The sequence below is a fragment of the Dipodomys merriami genome, unplaced genomic scaffold (genome assembly GCF_024711535.1).
Source record: "Dipodomys merriami isolate MVZ:Mamm:240054 unplaced genomic scaffold, mDipMer1.0.p SCAF_4, whole genome shotgun sequence".
Lineage (NCBI taxonomy): Eukaryota > Metazoa > Chordata > Mammalia > Rodentia > Heteromyidae > Dipodomys > Dipodomys merriami.
The window spans coordinates 38,869,808-38,875,807 of record NW_027205603.1 but is presented as its reverse complement, the minus strand read 5'-3'; positions in this window follow the sequence as shown (position 1 = coordinate 38,875,807).

Genomic DNA, 6,000 nt, shown 5'->3' with positions numbered 1-6,000 from the left:
ATGAGTGGGAGTTGAGATTCCCGGACTTGCTATTTTTCTTGTTTTTCTCCAGCTTGTTCTGGTCATTTGGTATGAAAGTAACACCAATTTTGTACTAGAACACTCTTTTAAGGAGAGCATTAGCCAGAGTTCTGTAATTTCACAGTGAAAATGGCTGCAGACACAATGTAGTTCAACAGATACCTATTCAACATCAAACAACTATGGAATAATGGGCTAAGATTAATAGGTTTAGGGAGAATTGTGGGGGAAAATAGGATTAGTGGTATATGGAGAGGCAAAAGGAAAGAGTGAATTTAACCAAGTCCTAATCTAGAGAGGAAATGGATTGGACAGAATGATAAGAGAGAGATAAAAAAAACAAGAAAAAACGAAAAAACAAAAATTTAAATTTGAAAAATTAAACACTTAAAATTATGTAAGTATAAAGAGATAATATTGAGAGAAGAAAAGGATAGGATGAAAGGAGATGATTGATAAAAAAGAAAAATTAAAAAATTAAAAATAAAAAATTTTTAAATATGAAATACTTAAAAATTATATAGGTATAAAGAAATAATACTACTATTAAAGAAGTTAAACCTAAGAGGTTTTGAACTGAGTATGAAATTTCAGAATTGTGTACAAATGAGTTATAAGGTCTAATAATTGACGATGGGTATACATCTGGGGATGAGCAGAACAGCAATTAGTCATACAAAAGAAAAAAGAAAAAAAGAAAAAGGACCAAAAACTTATGAGAGATTTTAAAAAAGCCAGTCACCCGTGGCTCCCACCTGTGATCCTAACTACTCAGGAGTCTGAGATCTGAGGATCATGATTCAAAGCCAGCCCAGGCAGGAAAGTCTGTGAGACTCTTATCTCCAATAAAGCATTAGAAAACTGGAAGTGGACCTGTGGGTGAAGCGGTAGAGTGCTCACCTTGAAATAAAGAGTTGAGGTATAGCACCCAAGCCCAGAGTTCAAGCCCCACAACTGACCAAAAAATAAATAAATTAAAGAGATTAAAACACACACACACACACACACACACACACACACACACACACACACACACACACACACACACACCACACACCCCTAAAATAAAACAATGAAAGAAAAAAATAGAAAACACCTTTTAAAAAATTTAAAAAATTTGGTAGAAAAAAGATTTCTTTGATAATTTTTTGGGTGGAGGAAGATCTTGTATCTCCCCTGTGTCCATAACCAGTCTCTTGGTGGAATCTCTGATTTGCTTATGGTGTTTGGTTTTCCTGTGGCTTGACTGGTTCTTTTCTTTCCTTTTTCTTTTTCGTTTTTTTTTAATTGTGAAAATACCTTATAGAGGGGTTACAATTACACAATTCTTATCAAACATTGTTGCCTCACAATAAATCAAAGAAAGGTTGGACAAATGGGATTGCATGAAGCTGCAGAGCTTCTGCCTGGCAAAGGATATAGCTAGCAAGATCAATAGAAAGCCCATGGATTGGGAGAAAAATCTTCATTAGCCATACAATGGACAAGGGTCTCATATCTAAAATATACCTGGAACTCAAAAAATTAAATTCCCAACAACAAATCTTCAAAGAAACAACTGCCCAATAAATAAGTGAACTAAAGACTTAAAGAGAAACTTCTCTGAAGAGGAAATAAGAATGACCAATAGACACATGAAGAAATGCTCAACCTCCCTAGCCATAAAAGAAATGCAAATCAAAACAACACTGAGATACCACCTCACCCCAGTTAGAATGGTTATAATAAAAAACTCTAATAACAACAGATGCTGGAGGGGATGTGGACAGAAGGGAACCCTACTGCACTGTTTGTGGGAGTGTAAACTTGTTCAACCACTTTGGAAAGCAGTATAGAGGTTCCTCAAAAGACTCCACATAGAGCTCCCCTATGACCCAGAAATCCCACTTTTGGGCATTTACTCAAATGATCACAAACAAGACCATACTAAAGCTACCCCTCCTGCTGCTGAGACTGCAGGCCTAGGCTGCAGTGCAGAAGGGCAGCCTCTGTCTCTGTTTAGCCAGTGAAGAAAGTCACTCCGCTGGGTGCGGAGTTTCTCTACCTGGGAAGGGCAACTTTCCCCTGGGTGGAGCTGAGCCCAGCTCCTGGGACCTGTGGAATGTCCCCTATTGTTTTCTTCCAAGGCCTGAGTTGGAGCTAGCTGCTCTGGCTGGGCTTTTGTCAGTATCAAAGATGGAGATCTCTGCTGGTGGGGGAGGGGCTACCTTCCTACCACTGCTCTGTGAGAAGGAGTGAGGATGTCTTGGATGTACTCACACCAGCCTCTTGGTTTCTGGGCCGTCCATGGTCTGTGATCAGTAGAATGAAGATTTCTGCTCCTTGTCATTTCTTACTGGTGGTGAGTAGAATCCACTTGCACACCATTGTGCCTTTGTCCCAGACTCTTTTTTTTAAAGTTTTTTTTTAATTGTGAAAATACCATACAGAGGGGTTACAATTACATGAGAAAGGTAATGAGTACATTCTTATCAAGCATTTGCCTCCTCCTTTGTTTCCCCTTACCATCCCTGCCCTCCCGTTCCCCCCGCCCCCCAACTCCGCCAAAGTTGTAAAGTTCGCTTTTGGACATAGTATCTTGTACATCTCATTGTTGCAATGGGTCCACCTGTATCCCTATTTAAACAATTTGTTTTTTTCCTTCCCCTCCACAAATTATACCAACATCAAATACAATGAAAACAGGGGTTATACTGTGTGGGAGGAACATACAAAGCAACAAAGAAATTATCTTATAAATATGTTAGGAACAATAACAAGAAAGATACTCTTTGTTGATATGGTGGCCCTGGCAGCCACCACCACTGTCACCGCCACTGCCTCCTCCACCTTTGCTGCCACTGCTGCAGACACTGCCAAGTGCTCAGATCTGTCTCCTTGACCAAGCTCTCTTTGGCCAAACTCTCTGTACTGTGATGGCATACTTGGTGTGATTCTCTAGCCGAGGACTGTTCACTGAAACACTAAAACTGTTTTGTATATGAGCGCTTGTTTAGCCTCCAGCTTCTCCTCCACCATCTTCCTCTGGACCTCGGACCTCCAACTTTTTTTTTTTGAGATTTTTTTTTTGTCATTCGTGGGGCTTGAACTCAGGGCCTGGACACTCCCTGACCTTTTTTCCTGAAGGCTAGAGGTCTACCACTGTGAGCCATATCTCTGCTTCTGGTTTTCTGGTGGTTAATTGGAGATAAGAGTTTCATGGACTTTCCTGGGGCTGGCTTTAAAGTATGATTTCAGATATCAACCTCCTGAGTAGCTACGAGTACAGATGTGAACTGCCAGTGCTTGGCTGGAGACAGTTTGGTGAACAAAAGGCAGTTTTCTTTTTTCTTTTTTAAAAAAATATTGTCAAGGTGATATACAGAGTGAGTTACATTTTCATAAGTAAGGTAGTGATTACATTTCTTGTCTAGCTTGTTACCCCTTTCTCATTTTTCTTCCTCTTCCCTCCCACTCTCCCTCCACATTGTACAGATCATTTCCAACATATTGTCTTGTGATTATTGCTTTACATAGGTTCCCCTTTGTCCTTTGTCTCACCATTTTGTTGTTCCCCTTTCCCTTCTCTACTTCAGAGAAACATATATGTAATAGCAGGGCACCAAAACCAAATATAGTGACAACAGGGGATATACCATAGCAGGGAAAACACAATAGTAAAAAGAAATCACATAGTACATTGAGAACAACAACAACAAAAAACACTCCTGTGTCCATGTCTTAGAGTTCATTTCACTTAGCATAATCTTATATGGTCATTTGTACATATCTATTGAGCTATTCTGCTCATCTGCTAAGATTATCCTAGATAATGATTACAAATAAGGGAAACCATGGGACCTATGTTTCTTTGGGTGTGGCTTACTTACTTAATATGATTTTTTCCAAAGTCCTTCCATTTCCAAAAGGCAGTTTTCTTTTCCAACTTCTCCAAACAACTTGAAATCTAGAGAGAGAGGAAGTGGGAGCTGTTGGAGAATAGTAAGTCCCCATGCCAATCTGTTCCACCAGACTGAAGACCAGGATGAGGTGGTCATAGGTGAGAGGTTTACAGCTGAAGGACGTGATCATTGTCATGAGAATCTGGAAAGGAGTTTGCTGTGCATTTGTCTCAGCCCTTACTCCTTTTCCTAAAACATCTATGATGTAAGCCCTTATCCATGAAAAGGATTTTAGTTAGATTTTGTGGTTGAGGAAGGGAGTTTGAAAGGATTTCATACATTGGGAAGGAGTTTCATTTTTCTACTGAGAGCTTGTACTTCCTAAGAATGCATATTATTTTAATTCTGAAAGGAGTTAAGACAAGCTGGGAGATTCTCATGCCTAAAATTTATCCATTAAGTTAGGTGGAAGGGTCACAAAGCATTCTGTAGAATCTTGCATTGATATATATCACTCTTGAAAGGTGTTAATTTGTTTCTCCAGCTCTAATTTGTTTGGTAGAACATATTAATTGCTTGGTGGACAGAATTAAAACATTTTAAGCTTCAAAATATTGGAAGTACTGAAAAATGAATAGCTTGATCATTGCAGGATAGTCTTAACAATAGCAGTGTGTTTGATCAAAGACAGTGTATGTTTATTTTTAATGATTGCTTTTAGGATCCTATTTGAAACTGATGCAGTAGTTCAAATTAAGCATCATTCCCTTTAACAGTTCTTTCTACCTTTGAAGGTATTATCCCAGAAAAATGTAGCAGCAAATACAAAGAAGATGTTTTGGTCCAACTGACTATACATTTGCTGATTATTAAAATGATTAATTTAAATTTATTATTTGTTTATTTTACCTAGGATATACTCACTAAGAACTTTGTGAGCCTTAACATTTGTTAATTCATTTAATTCCCATGAAACTCACTCAGACATAGGACATAACATTGAAATTAGGGTCCTTAGCTTTTTTGTTCAAAGCTGGTGCTCTACCACTTGAGTTATAACTTTATTTCTGGCCTTTTGGTGGTTAATTGGAGATAGGAGTCTCATGGCCTTTCCTGCTTGAGCTGGCTTTGAATTCAGATCCTTATATCTTAGCCTTCTGAATAGCTAGGATTATAGGAGGGAGCCACTGGTACCAGCTAAATCATTCTTATAGTATGAATGAAGGAACTATGGAATCGAGAAGGTTGCTTTGCCAAATGATAATCATGGTTGGTGATTACAAGATCTATACTTTCAAAGGCTGGGCTTATAACTCAGTTGTAGATTGCTTACTTAGTATGTACAAGATCCTGAGTTCAATCCCCAGCACTGTAAAAGGAAGGATGAGTCAAAATCAATCTTTCAATCGTTTCAACACTGGACATTTTTAGTTTCAACAGTCTCTCTAACTCACTATTGAAAGTGAAAATATTCTTTCTTCCATTTAACTTTCTGTTTTAGATGATTTGTGCTTCTAAGACAAAATAATTGAGACTAGATAATTTTTAAAGAACAGAAATTTATTTTCTCATAGTTCTAGAGCCTGGTACAAAATCAAGATGCTGTCATTTGGCATCTGGTGGGAGCCTTCTTGCTTTTTCCTTAAACAGCTGAAAGGGAAGATATTGTGTCCCCACAGGATGGAAGGGAAAGAAAGGAATGAAATCACCTCCTTTTAGCTCTTGTATAAAGTTTTAAGTTTATCCATGCATATTTGATCTTTGTGACTTATCACCCCTTAGGCCCTATCTCTTAATACAATTACATTGATGATTAAATATCAACATATGAATTTTGGAGACCTATTAAGGTCACAGTATTTTCTTTAGATAAAATTTTATTGTTTTTAATTTTTAATATATAGCATTTTGAGACAGGTCTCAGTTTGTAGCCCAGGCTAGCCTTAATCTTGAGATCCTCCTGTTTCTGCCTCTTGAAAGATAAGATTACAGGTATATATCAACACAGTTGACCTTTAAGGCTAGAGATGCTAGCATTCACCTGTAATCTCAGCACATGGGAGGCAGTAGAATTTGAGGTTTGAGAACAGCATAGGTG